We start from the raw sequence: 15,790 nt of genomic DNA, 5'->3' as shown, positions 1-15,790 counted from the left end.
GGCTCCTGACTCTATACATACTTATATAAGCATATAATTATAATCTAAGACTTGCATAAATAAATATATGATACATTTGTTTTCCTACTAGAGATAAAGAGGCAGAGATGAGCGTATTTATCGAGTCTGCTGGCTACCTAATTTAGTCATATTTGTGAGCTCTGGGATCATGGAGAGGCTCAATATCAAAATATAAAACATAGAATGACTGGGAAAGACAATTGATGTCAACACTCACAAACTCAGCAGTTGTGATGACCTACACAAAAGTAGTTATGTGTATCACTGCAGAGCTGTCCTTTGTCAAGATGTACCTCAGTTTGCTCCGCAAGCTTCTAATGGACATCTAAGTTACTTTAAGGTTCTCATAGGTAAGCTGAAAGTTGCCATAAATATCCCAATGCATGCTTTTGTTATAAAATGAGTTTTCAATTCATGAGTACACATAACAAAGGACACGGTTGGTGAAGGGATAGCGACAAGGATATGTTTATTTTGTAAGAAACTTTTAACATCTCTTCTAAAGGAGCGCAACTGTTCGGAAACTTTTAGCGGTGAGCGGGTGCTCCCATTGTTTCACACCATTGGCAATCAGCGTTTGCTGTTGTTGACATCCTCAGATGAGACCACTCTAATTGACTAGTTGTGGACTCTTGTTGTCTTTTCGATTTGAAGTCCTCTAATGACACGGTTCTGAGCACATTTTCATGTATGAACTCAACTTGAAACTCAGGTTATTGGGCTGCGAAGGCTTTAAAAACATAAAGATATGTGCAATTTAAACTGTGATTTTTATCCAATTATTTAACTTCAGACTCAATCCAATACCTAAAGTGGATTTGTACATTTTATGCTACCAACCTGGTATACACAGGATTGACAAAATAAGGATCCTGGTTTCCAATTAAATTGTCTATCTTGACAAATGTATTCCATGTTTTAAAATTTTTATCTTCTGGTTCAGAAATCTTACTAAATGCACAGTGAAACTCTAAAGGCTTTCAGACATTAAGATTCGGCATAAGAAATAGAATTCAAAAGAAAGAAATTTCATTTCTGAAACTGGTATGTTTTTTAATCTTTGCCAAATAGATCAGATTATTTCAATCTGTGGCCATCATCATAATTATGATGCCCAAAAGACTATCATTTCACTAACAATTTCCGCAGTAATTCAAATAGATTTCTGAGAAAGTCCATTGTGTAGAGATATTAGTTTGAAAATTAGGCAATAATTTCAAAGTCAATTCTTTGATAATGTCACATTTGGCTAAACATGGAAACACTCCATGGCTATTAAAACACAGAGAGATAGAAGGCATTATCAGATGTTAGCTCATCGTGCCATGTATTTTAGGTGAAACATATGCTACAATTCTCCTTTGGGTATGACAGCTTTTGTTATATTAACTTTGCTTTATTCTGCCATCCAACAAACACAATGATGCTTATTAAACTGAAATGAAGTGCTAGGACATTCTGTTAAATGGAATTTGTAACTGAAACAACATTCACAACTTTCTTCCACTACTTCCTTAATAACTGTGCTTTTTGCAAGGGCATCCTCTGTAAAATACTGACAGCATGAACGGAAGATGCGGGTATTCAAAGGCAGATCAACACTATTTATTTTCCTAATATCATCTCTTCTCCTATCTGGCCACGTACACTACTAAGTAAGTAATATGACTTATTTTGGTTTGCTTTCAACATACTCACTAATTCAGGGTAAGGTAATTCCAAGAAGTTTAATGTTGTGTATTTAATTAATTTCATTAATTTTGTTAATTTAAGTTATTCTGAAATACTTTTAATTATTCCAAAATACATAATATATGTTTGAAAGCTAAAACCCCCAAAGTACTCACCATATGCAAACTTTGTACATTTATGATACACAGTTTTATAGAAGAAAGATACAATATTATTTTCTGAAAATAAATGATTTTCTAGAATACTAGTGGTGGCTTTTATGCTTCTACTGTCTAAAGGCAAAAAAAGGAAAATGTAGGTAAAAGGCCAAAGAAACATACCCTGTTTATGAAACCAGAGCTAGTGAAAGAAACCCACCACAGATATGAAACCTGAACTACCGAAAGAATCTGCCCTGGCCCTGAAACCCAAGTCAGTGAAAGAAACTAATTATTCAGCCACCCATAAGTCTGCACTTCCTGGTCGCCCACCAAACCCTAAGCAGAAAATCTTCTCACTGGGAAAACTGTCCCTAAGAGACCTTTTATAAGCCCTTCTGTCTTTCAGTTGTGGGATGTCCTTCTCCACCTTGGCAGAGGCAGCCACTCTGTTGGACTCCTCCCTCCCAAATAAATCTTTATTAAATGAGTTTTGGGTGAAGACCTTCTTTCTTCACTGGAGAAAAGAACCTTTGCTGAGACATTCCTTTAAGAGAGCTGAGAGCAAAAAGTACCAATTTTGTGTGGAGCTTGAGGAGACGGCTACACTTCTGCAGGAGCTTTGCCTTTCACAGAGTGAAGCCTAAGAAGTAACATCGTGAGCCAGAACTGAGCAGAGAAGAAGGGGAGAGCTCTGCTAGGACATTCCCTTAGGGAAACCTAGCAGAGCTCAGCTGTAAATGTGCTCTAGGAGAGGAATGGGATTGCTACCACCTGTGGGGAGATTATTCCCACACTGCACCTCAGCTCCAGGTATTGCCTGACTTCCCGATGAGTCAGGATACCTTTCCCTCCAGAGCTGCCTCTTTGCAGCTCTAGGTATCATCTGACTTTCCAAATGAGTCAAGATGTCAAGATACCTTTTCCTTCAGAGCTGTCCCTTCACAGCTCCGGATGTTGCCTGACTTCCTGAGGAGTCAGACTTGACTTACCAAAAAGTTAGGATAACCTTTCCTCCAGATATGTCCCTTTGCAGCTCCAGGGCTGCAACACTTGCTTACAGAATATTATTATAATCTTCGCTAAAAAAATAAATTAGACGTACAGTTGATCAGATTCCTGAAATAAGGTATGTTTTAGTCTGTGAACACTAAATTGCTACATTCTACTCATTGCTACAATCACAAAACTCTACTAAAAATAGCTTAAAATAAAAATGAATTTTAGTCTGAATTTTCAGTGTCTGTTTTGAGTGATGAGGAGAAATTAATCACATAGAACAATGGATAAGATACAAGAGAAATAATGTATAGAATCCACTCACCACCTCTCTCCCTCTTATTACTAGAGAGAGAAAGAGAGAGAGAGAGAGAGAGAGAGAGAGAGAGAGAGAGAGAGAGAGAGAGAGAGAGAGAGAAAGAGAGAGAGACTGACTTTGCCTTTTCCAAGTCTAAGTAGGGTAAGATGGTCTTCTAACAAGACTGACTCTTTATTGTCAGGTACTCAAATGGCCTCTCTGGTGCAACATTGATGAATGTCTTTCAGCCTCACATGCTGTGGAAATCAACCAAAGATTCATTGTACCTATTATCACTTCTTAAAGGACCTGTTCCCATAATCTCTACAACCCGGATCATAAAGGAAAAGCATGTTTCTCAAGTTGATATTTACGGTGGAGATGAGGGAGGAGGAAATGAGGCAGAGCCCTACATAACTTTAATGATACTAAAGTAATGGTGTTGAATTCTACAGAAAGAGCAGTACACCCTCTGGAATGTGTCAAATAACGGTATTTAATGTTCCTACGTGCACATAGTGCCTTTGTAATTATTTCTACATTATCTTCACCAAGTGCCACTACAGTGATCATGTACTTAGTGCATTGTTTTCTAAAGTTAATCAGCACCAAGAAAATACCTTTTTAAGTTGGTATTATTACTGTTACTATTGTGGAGAGAATAGATAACAGTCTATGATCCCAAAAGCTACCAACCGATGCTTCTTGGGTTTGTATTCCCTGAGACTAAATACCCAATAGTCATCATGACTCTCCACATTTCCACTGAAGACTAAATTATGTAATGCATACTTCTGGATAGGATTGAATATTAAATGGTGCTAAACAGAAGACTACTTCATTTAGGAGACAGTCTCTAAAATAAATCTGGTCTATGCATGAAGTTTTTTTTTTATTTAATCCCCAGCTCAGTGTTTTTTTAAAACTGTGAAATAGATGCACGCATCATTAAGTGAATGAAATTTAACATACAATATTAATTTACATCACTTCTTAAAACTTCAAAAGACCTGAGAACATACTCCACATTCAGAAATAAGGAAGAAGACAAAAACAAAAAGACAGGATGGAAAAGGAGGCAAAATAACACATCTCTTTCAGTTTACCCAAGTTCCTCACACTGATATTAAGTGACCTCCTGCAAACAAAGGCCAATGTTCATTTGATAAAGTTGGTAAACGTTTGTTTGGGTTTGCTTTCTTAATCTCTTCTGTAGTTGAGAAATTTGTCAGGTCCATATAAGGTGTCTGAGTTAGTGAATGGACTAAAAACAGAATTTTGATCTACTGAAAAGAATGATAATGGGTTTTCAAACCATAACACCAGCCAGTATGGACACATTTATTAGTAATAAGGTTATAAACCCCAAAGCCATATTTACTCTTCTAGTCTCTAATATCGCAGATTATGACCCTTTTGGAAACAAGATATTTTTAGAGATTATAAACGTGAACGATGTTCAGCATTGAATCTAAAATGTCCCCAACCCTCACAATTTTAACTTTGTGCCCTACTTTACATTGCTCTTCTGAAAGCTGTAGTGTACTAATGGGTGGATCCTGGATAATGGAAATAGATCAGTAGGGGCCAAATCTATAAAGGCTTCACCCGGGATGCCTCCTATGCGGCTGTTTATTGTGTCACCATGTGAACACCTGCTACCTCATGTCTCTACCCCACAGGCACAGCCACTTCTCTGTGACTTCCTTGACATAATGGAAGGAGACACCCTAAAACTATGAGCAAAATTAACTATTCCCTCTTGTAAGTTGTGTCTATTGGCTATTTTATCACAATAACATAAAGAGTAACTAATACAGTCTCCAATCAAATGTGACTGGAAATCGCAAAGTGAGAAATTTACAGATAGAGAAGCACAAAAGGATTATACCATCTGTCCATAAAGGCAAGGTACAGGTGAATTTTTACAAATCAAGAAATAGAAATTGCCAGAAAATGGCAAGAACTTGGGGCAAGGGCAAGAGGAGATTCTCTCATTTCAGGCATTTAGCTTCTAGGATTACAAATCAATATAGTTTTGTTTTGTAAGTCACTTCATTTATGATGCTTTGCTATGGAAGCCAAGGAACAATTATATAAATGCCAGAGATAAAGGTTTGCAGCACAATGGATTTTGCTTAAAGATCAGGCATAATTGTTCTTTTTTTGTTTTTGCTTGAAAAGCTTCAAACTGAGAGCATCTCATACAATGGTAAATAAATGGAAATCTGCTTTAGATGCCTAGATTATTATTTAATAGATTTGATTAATTTGTTCCAAGGAGAGAACAGAAGGAAGCCAAATCCAGTCATATGTCTAAGTGTATGTCATTTACCACTTTATTGTTATTACTAATGGAGGGTTGCTGAGACAAGACAATAAAAAAGGAATGTTAACTTCAAAAGGTCTTGTTGTTCTTTGGTCCACGCCCCTTTCCACGCCCACTCCCAGCAACCTCTGACCACTGCCTTATCTGAAGATTCCTTCTTCCTGCTCTCTTCTGGTATACACACACATCTTTGCCTCTCTCTCTCTCTCTCTCTCTCTCTCTCTCTCTCTCTCTCTCTCTCTCTCTTTCTCTTTTCTCGTCTCCTTCTCTATTTCTCTCTCTCTCTCTCTCCCTCTCTCCTTTAATAAATGTTTATGGCTATTTTTTGTGTCTATGGGTCTGTTTACATGTGCTCACCTGTTGGGAATTCGCCGCTGCGTGACCCCCTGTTGTTGGGAACCTGCAGCCACTTGGCTCTTCCTGGACACGCTTGGCGGCCTGTTCGCTGCATGGCGGGGCCGCCAGCTCACCCGGGACACGCGATACATTTTAAGAATAAAAGGTCTAAATCCCGAAAGACTGACTTTAATCTTGTTAACCCTTAAGACTATTCATCCAGTGGCTCAACTATGAAGAACATTGGCTACTCCTCCAGAAGACCCAGGTTCTCTTCCCGGCACTCATGTGGTGACTCAAAACAGTCTGTAACTCCAACTCCAGGATATCTAACACTTCTGCTAGCCTCCACAGGCACTGAATGGACATGGTATATAGGGCATTCATGTAGGCAAAATACTCACCCAATAAGATCAAATGGAAAGATAAATAAACAAGCCCTATATATTCATCACCAGATGCTTTGGGTCCTCATGCCCTCATCTTCTCCTTTAAATCTACTTTCAAGAATTACTGTCACTCACTTTAGAGCATAGCATTCAGAATGACTACAAGTTCACCTCTAGACATATCCAAAGCTGCTAAGAAAAGCAGAGGAGCCAAAATAGAAGTAAAGGAAGAAAGTTTTTAAAACAAGTTCATATTCTACAGTATGAGTGACAGAGTAATTTTCCTTGCTTTCTTTTTTTTATAGCTGTTTGTGGTATTGTTTGCTTTTGCTTTTATTTTGGTGTACCACAGGTCGATATGAACCAGAGGTCGGTCTGAAATTTATGGTTTTCGTAGCTGAGATTCAGGTGTGCACCACCACACTCAGTAACATCACAGTTTGTGTGGGGGATGTGTAGTGTATGTAACAGCTGTACGGTCACATAACAACAGTTGATCATTGCCACTTCATGATCCCCAGTACAGGAAAATATCACTTTTTAGGGATCAATAAAGCAATGGTTAATAAGCCAAGACAATATTCCAGAAATGGTTGCTGTTCAGACTCCTTGGCCACAGCATGAAACAAATAAGGATGCAAGCCTTTATCTGGTCAAGCAATCTGAGGTACCATCAACCACCTAAAACACAATCTCCACCATGTTTATTTATTATTACCACTATTGTTTGTGTGCATGTGTACTTCAAAATTGTACTCAGAACCTCAATAGTATTGACAGAAAAACAAGATATGTGTGGGAAAATAAATAAGGAGGAGCTCAGTAGTTAAGAGCGCTGACTGCTCTTCTAGTGTGGACCCAGGTTAAGTACCCAGCATCACATGGAGGAACAAAACTGCCTATAATACTAATTCTAGGTGATCCTATGCCTTCTAAATTCCAAAGGCAACCAGGCATGCATGTGATACACACATACACACACCCCCCCACACACACATATGCATGCAAAACAGCACTCATACACATAAAATAAAAAATTAATTAAAATAATTAGGTAGTAGAAATATCTATTTTAGAATATCCTATTGTGTTAAATCTGACATCTGACTGGTTTTCAATAACATCTTTTATTTTTATCTCAGATGGATTTAATGCTGCATACAAAGAAACAGAGATGTTTGACAATAGCTTTTCTCACAGGTGAAGGGAGAAGCAGCATGCCAGTTCAAGGTATGGAAAGACACGGAATGAGCTTGAATTATAAAGATTGAAAATTGTCTTGTAAGTGTTTATATATAAACAATTTCTACAAATATTTATTGTGCATCTGTGCATACATGCATGCACATGCCTGCCACAAAAACTGTAAAAGGAGGTCCAAGTAGAAGTTGCTCTTATTGTGTAGATTCCAGAAATCAAACACAGGTAACCAGTCTTGACAGCAACCTCTTATCCCCTAAGCTATGTCGCCAGCCCTAAATATTTGTCTTAATAAGATGAATCTTACTCAAATATACCAACTATCAAATGGAGTTGATGATTTATTTTATTTAAACTAGTTTTCCTCCATCTCACAACATTCCTTTCCCCTCTTACACTGAGTATCTCATGTACTGTAATTAATTTGTGCAATAAGAACATGAATATAAAAAAGTTTTTCTCCTGTGATACATACATATGTACTCTAGACATTGCTAAAAATTGTGTTTCATGACAGCGTTTTGTTGTCAGTTGTGAATCATCCAGCACCTAAGGACTTTTATTTGAGTTACTTGGCTTATGTCATAAACTTCTTTAGAATTCCAAAGCACATTTTTCATAGGTTTTAGATATTTTTCATAAATGCAAAACAAATCATGACTTTATGATAAGCCTCTATTTCCACTGCCCTGATATTTCCCTTGAGGACAGCTCCTGATGGGTATTCAGATTCTTAGATACACAAATAATGAAAGCTTGTTGCCATGAGTTTTCCTTTTCAAAAAGTGATGGCCACTCTGCAACTGCGAGGAGTGTCGGGAATGCCTAGTGATGAATGACCTGTTCGAGTACCTCATGGTATAGCATATAACATAGTAAGCTAAAAGAGAAGAAATAAAAGGAAAGGATCCTGATTTGCACCACACATTTAAGTAGATTTATGTCAACTTGGGACTCTCAAAGAGGAGAGTTTTTTCTCATACTTGAGAAATCAACACTAACGTCTATGTATTATGATAATGTCACTCATAGCTCCCTTTCTGGGGAGTGCTCCATCCCCAGACATCAGATGCTTTTCATATCTATCATTCTTTCAGAACACAGTCAGCTTGTCCTGCTAGATGTTGAGTCAGACTTCTGAGCCAAAATATGATGATTCAAGAGCAATTGAAGTGCTTTCCATTGTGTGCCTGAGGGCATCTAAGCCACTATCATTTTTATGGCATTCATCATTTCAAGCCTCAAAAAATAAGCCTTGGGTACCAAATAAAAATTCAAGAACACAAAGTTCATTTCAAGAAGAACACAAAATTGCTGTCATTATGAAGGTGTGCTTTAGAGTTAGCATTTTATTACTATAAAAACCTGTGGATTTGAAATAGTAACTTTAATAACACTAATCTTATCTTTCTTCATAAGAATAAAGCTAAGATGTTAGTGTAATGTAGTGTGATAAAATTCTACACAAAATATTTAAATTTCAGGCTTAAGTTATGTGCTACCATTTAAATGATCTTCACAGTAAAGCCATGCAGTCCAACAAGATGGTTATTTCTTAAAGTGTGGGAATCTTCTCGTAATTATTTTGGTGTAGTCTAAAAGGTATTTTCAAATTTAAAATAGAAAAATACATTGAGACACAATTTTATTATAGAAGATTGACTATCACAACTATTCAGTAAATGAAAATAGAGGCAAACATCAAAACTGCATACAGATTTTCCAGTTATTATGTGAACAACTTTAATACACAATATAGTTTGTTTTACTGATTCATAATTATATAAAAAGTTTCAAAACTCATTTATGTGAGTGTTACCTATGACTCAAAAAACTTTGAAAAATCTTCAATATGTTACATACTTTAAAGAACTTGGGAAAACAGTTCTGTGCACACTTACTTTTATCAATATCCAAGGCACCTCTCTACCCCCAGAGGGCATTGTGTTTTACAGCCTTGTGATCTAGTTGCTCTGCTCAGTCCATTAGTTGGGGCCCTGAGCTCTTAATCTCTGTTCTTAACAAATATGAATCATGGGTTACGTATTAACTCTACTCCAAGGAGAACAACCTAACCTTTGTGGCTAGACATGGCCTTGCTCGGTTAGTGGAGGGCATATTTATAAGTAATGAAAATAAAATGCCAAGATACCAATATACTTCATAAGTATTATGGATGGATGACACTCTCCTATTCGACATGTCTGGAAATGAATTGTCTTCGGTAATACTAAAGAACTGTGGTGAGCCAGTCAATGGCGCTGCTGGGAATTACTTTAAACGTAGTTATTCCCCTTGGGAGTTAATGCTTGAATCTAGACAAAAGACCAGTATCTTTCCAAATGCTAACAGTTTTAACAGTAGAGCTAGAAGTTTCTCACATTCCATATTGACATAAAGCTTTGTGTCCCTAGGGTAACTTTTAAAATTCAAATAAGAATTTAAGACTCTAGGGTATGTTAGCACCCTACAATTATATAATGCAATGCAGGATTTTTCTGTTGTCTAAGTGTGTGCCTGTGTGTGTTAGAGGAAGATAATTCCAACATGTCACTCTTAATAGATATTTGGAAATTAATGAGTTAATGTATTTTTTCATTTAGAATCATGCTCCACTTTATATAATGATAAATACAAAAGTTTGAACCCCAAAAAGAAGTTCCCTTTTTTTTCTAGAAGGACACAGACATAATGCTTTGTCCTTATTTAAATATGTGCTGTGACTACACTAGATATACATGATAGCTAACCCATAGAAATCTCAGTTTATTTGATTTTTACATTGTTGTCAGAATTATCAGGAGAACATACTCATCATTTTACTCACTCATGTGTTATGGAATAATCCTTTTGTACATTGTCAAGATATGACTTTGCCAAGGCACTTCCTATTGGTTTAATAAAAGAACTGACTGGCCTGTATCTGGGTACAGCAAAGCAGGGGAAGAAAAAGCAGGGAAGAAGGATGGAGCTTTAGGAGACATAAGGAAACTCAGAGAAGCAAGATGAATGTGTGGTGTTAAAAAAGTTACCCATAAATTTGGGTATGTTATGCAGTCATTTTCATTGAAAATTAACATCATATTGAGTGAGATGACACAGACCCAAAATAACAAATATCATATGTACTCACTCATAAGTGTTTTTTAGACATAAACAAAGAAAACCAACCTACAATTCATAATCCCAGAGAACCTAGACAACAATGAGGACCCTAAGAGAGACATACATGGATCTAATCTACATGGAAAATAGAAAAAGACAAGATCTCCTGAGTAAATTAAGAGCAAGGAGAACGTGGGAGGGGGTTGGGGGGGAGAGGAAAGGAGTGGGGCAGAGAAAATATATAGCTCAATAAAAACAATAAAAAAGAAAAGAAAGTTGCTTTGTACAGTATTCAAATCCTGTACTGGTGAAGCCACTGTAAAAACGATTTGGGGGGCGGGGGATCTACAAATAAAATACAATTACAAATGGAAAACAAAATAAAAATAAAAGAAAGTACCACCACATGGCAAAGGGTGGATAAGAAATGTGGGTTAATTTAAAATATAAGAGTTAACTAGTAACAAGCCTAAGCTATTAGCTGATCATATATAAAACTAATAATAAGTTATTAATGGTTGTTTTGAAGTGGCTGCCTAGACACACAGAAACTCTGCCTACATTAGAGTTTATTTACAATCAATAAGGTGTCCTAGAAAAAATATAGAGTAAAATTTGCATCCTTGTTTATAAAAACTGGCTTATAACAAAATGACTGATAGTTATCAATACCACGGATAGAAATTGAACTAGATAGTGGGCTGGAGAGATGACTGAGCATTCAGGAACACTGACTGCTCTTCCAGAGGACAAGGATGACTTCAGTTCTAGGGGATCCAACACCATGGCTGGCTTCCATTGACACCTGCACACATGTGGTATACATATATACAATCAGTTACACAAACATATTCAGAAAAAAACCTTCCAAAATTATGAAATTGGCCAATGAACAAGAGTTTCAAAGTTGTGATACATCTGATCAACACAAGCCCTTACTTGAAGGAAAAGTATATGACAGCATACTTCACATTTAGATTATGTCTTTATGATAAAGTTTTGTGTGTTTTGACATTAAAGCCATAAATACACACGCACACACACACACAACACACATACATACATTTTTATAAGCTAACTAGAGACTTCAAATAAAAAGTATAATGCATAAGGGTAAAAACCTTTCTCCATTTACTATAACCTCAAGTGATGTTGTTATGGTAAATAGCTCAGGCTTTGATAATGAATTTGGATACTAAAGCTCCCATTTTCCGCAGTCTCCTCTGGAAAATAGCATAACATCCCCACATTTCAGTTCTCTGGCTGTTAAATAAGCATGATGATATGTAATTATAGATCACACATTAAATCTGATGTATATAGCGTACTTCAGAGGAGACACCGCACACAATCACCTTGCTTCATTTTTCTTTCTGAATATGGAAGAGTCTGGGGACACTGTGTTTTGATTTGATTATCTCTGTACCCTTGGGTTATTCTCTACCATCTATAATGATGATTAACTCTATTTTTTATTTATCTATTTTTATGTATCTAATTTCATTTATCTAATTTATTTCATTGTTGAGTTGGGAGATATAGAAATTGTTTGGGGAATATTGTAAGCATAAAATTTATTCATATGTATAAAATATTTAGATGTCTAAACTAGAGAAAACACAAAGTAACTCCTGACTCTTACTTTATACAAAGAGATGAAAAGAAAAACTTGAAAAGGTTACAACAATGTGTTGAAAATACTAAGTATCTCAAGTTGATATTTGATCCATATATATCCCATATCTGTGAAAAGTTGTCTTTTAAAATATTAACTGTACTCGTGCCTAGATCTTAAGAATTTTTCCTTATTTCTCTAAGAAATATCCTTTGATTCATCCTTATGAATGTGATATTTCTCTTCATGGGGCCCAGGGATTCATCACTTACAACCACTTGAAACAAAGACATTTATTTATTCCTCTAGCCAAAAAAAATGGTTACTTTATAGATTAAGACAGTTATTTTACTTGTGTATCATTAGAAGCATGTACAAAACAGTAAATAAAATTGTATTTCTAAGAAGAGATTTGATTTAGAGGAGGAAGTGAGTTCTCACTCAGTAATTCAATGTGCCAGTACGTTTGGGAGAGATACTGGGAAGAGAACTGCATACCCCTGTCTCATGCAAAGCAATAGCATTCATTCTGAGCCCTCAGCCCTTCTGTTGAACAATATAATTGATTTATGTTTGATTCCAACAAACATAGCCATTTTCAAGGCTTACAGGTTTTATCTTTCTTATTTACTACTCATAGGACATAGAATAATGTCTGGCTAAAGCAGGAATCACTTTTTATTGAATGCATATTTGGAAAGATGGCTGGTTGAGTGGATGTATAGATTTTTGTGGTCCCAAAAGCCCTGTTACATACTTCCTCCTACTGTTGCCATATATAATAAAAACAATAAAAATTATATTATCATAAACATATACCAATATAGTATAGTGGGAAAGCTTACAGTTTCTATGGAAACACTCATTCTTGTGTTTCCATAGTGACATTTGGTAATGACTGTTATCTGTTCAAATAATTTTACTTTCCATTATACAGGTTGACCTAAACTCAGATGTTAAGATTATTCCATTTATTATGAAGCAATAGACAAAAGCCAGGAAAAGCAAATAAATGCATGAATTTAGACACACTATAGCTAATATAACCTACATCAGCATTAGACTACTTAAAAGTTTTAAAAATAGTTTTTAAAAGTTTTTTGTTGTTTTATGTTCTGTTATTAAATATATTGGTGTAGCGTTTGCAGGTTTGTTATTGCTGCCTGTTGTGCAATCCCTGTTTCCCAGGGGTGAGAATTTATAGAGGCAATGCAGAAACTCTTTATTGTAAAAGGGGAGGGGGGTTATGGGTTAGGGAAATTAAACTTCCGCAGGAACATTTCTGATTGGTCCTTTTGAAATTGGTGGTCACTGTTAGTGTGTTGTGATTGGCTAGGAGTGTGTGTTTATAGTTACCATGCTTTTGGTCCTCTGACAGGTTGTCTTGGCCAGTTTTGCTTACTCATAACGAGTTTGTATGCACTCACTCGTGTTTGTACTATTGCCCTGCCTCGCATTGGACCAATTAACCATCAAAATCTTCTATATTTACAGGAACCCTAATGCTGGAATTGTGTTTCGCAAGTAATCCATCAAATACTTAGCAATTAGTGAATTAAAATGTTTGTACTTATTAAGCAGTGAAAATACTTATAGACAATTTGTAAAGGATTTACTATGAACAAAGATGCTGTGTTATACAGCTTTAATCCCAGCACTTGGGTGGCAGAGACAGGTCGACCTCTGTGAGTTCAAGGACAGCCTAGTCTACAGAGTTATTTTAGGACAAAGATACACAGAAACCCTGTCTCAAAAATTAAAAATAAAATGATAGAGTTTAAAATAAAGCTGCATAAAGATGAAAAACATACAGAAAATCTGGATACTGTATATTATTATGTTCTCTTTAAATTGTTTAAATGCTGAGGAAGGAGCAACAGCTGCTAAAAGATATTTGCTTATAAATATTTCTAAATTAATCCAAGATAGTTATTTTGAAAATACCTTGACTTCAAATTGAAGTCAAAAGTTATGTTACTTTGGAGAAGATATTTTGCTTTTATTTCCACAAAAAAATGAGAGGCTGTGGATTCATTCTGAGTTAAAAAAAAATCTGGTTTGATCAAGAAAGACCATCTAAAAAATCTCCAGTAGGAACAAATGGCCCAGATGTCTGAGTTCTACATCCAGAACAGATTCAAGACTGCTACCTGAGATGATCAAGCCTCACAGGATACTCTAGTCAGGACTTGATCATAATTCTAAATCTCTTTAAGTCCCCATAAGATTATCAGCACCCTCAACCAGCAGGAAGTAGCCTAAAATGCTATACCCACATTCCCAAAAAATGGACTATGGATATTCTTGTTTTGTTTTTTTTAAAAAGAGGGAAAATGGTGTAGGACAATTTCTGTATTCTGTCAATTGCATTTTAAATAAACACTGATTGGCCAATAGCAAGGCAGGATGTATAGGTGGAACAACCAGATAGGAAGTAGAGGTGGTGCAATGAGAACAGGAGTATTATAAAAAGAAGAAAGCTCTTCCCCCAATCCTTCCCAGACCACAGAAGAAGAAAGATATGACCAACCCTGGTAAAATAGGTACTGAGCCATAGATAAAAATAATGGGTTAATATAAGTTGTAAGAGTTAATAAGAAGCCTGAGCTAATGGGCCAATCAGTTTATAATTTATGTGGACCTCTGTGTGATTTTCTTTGGGGCTTGTCAGCTATGGGAATTGGGCAGGACAGAAGCCCCAAAAAGCAGGCCCTCATGTTACACAAAGAATACAAACATTTTTATGTCAATACAAAGGCTATGTTGATATCTTCAGTCAAGGGCTAAGTATTTCAATCAAAGTTAATGAAAACTTTTCTGAGTTGAGTAAGTCATAAATGCATTTAACACATTTTTATTAACTAATCTGAAACTAAGTAATTATCTTGAGGAGATAGACATGGAACATGATGGTATGTAGGTTCTCCAAGAAACCTTGTTACCTAGTAGGGAATCTTAGTTTTTGCCTGTAGCTCCATGTGTCATAACATGAACATAGATAGATGCTTCATCCTGGGTCATCTCCTAAGGCTTTAATAATCTGGTGAAATATATCTTGGAATTAGCCTTGGTGGCCAAAGAAATGCTTTTGCCAACATTGCCTCACTCTCAGGTAGCTTAGTGCAGAGCAAGGGTCCACCAGACAGTAGAGACAGATATATTGGCCTTGGGGATTTTGATAACTGAGTCTAGCACTTGGAAGGTCTTGCAGGAGACATGAACAGGACTACCTATGCACAGAGCCTCTAGAGTTGACCCCTGATATTGGAGAGATACATGGCATTTGTTTGTTGCCTTATTCTAGGTAGTACCACATGTGACAGATTATAATGGTCTCAAACAACAGACTTCTGCAGGAAAAAGCCCATTGCAGTAGGGGCATATTAACAGTGATCATTCATGTTGGTGCACTGGTTTGAGCACGTTATAGGCTCAATGATACAATATTACAATGTTGATAGCCATGGCCCTGATCCAAAAGCCTAAAGCTGAGGTAACTAGTGATTCTTCCCAGAGTCTGTTGGAGTTCACCAATGAGTAAATATAGCCCCACAGCTAAATGATTAGTTAGAGAAAATTCTTTCAGAAGAGTTAGAACCTCTGGGCTCATGCTTAGATAGCAAATATAAGACTGAAGGCTGGGTTAGAGAGGTGTAGATATTGCTGCTT

Source organism: Microtus pennsylvanicus, chromosome 19, assembly GCF_037038515.1.
Source record: "Microtus pennsylvanicus isolate mMicPen1 chromosome 19, mMicPen1.hap1, whole genome shotgun sequence".
NCBI lineage: Eukaryota > Metazoa > Chordata > Mammalia > Rodentia > Cricetidae > Microtus > Microtus pennsylvanicus.
This window is presented reverse-complemented; position numbering follows the sequence as displayed.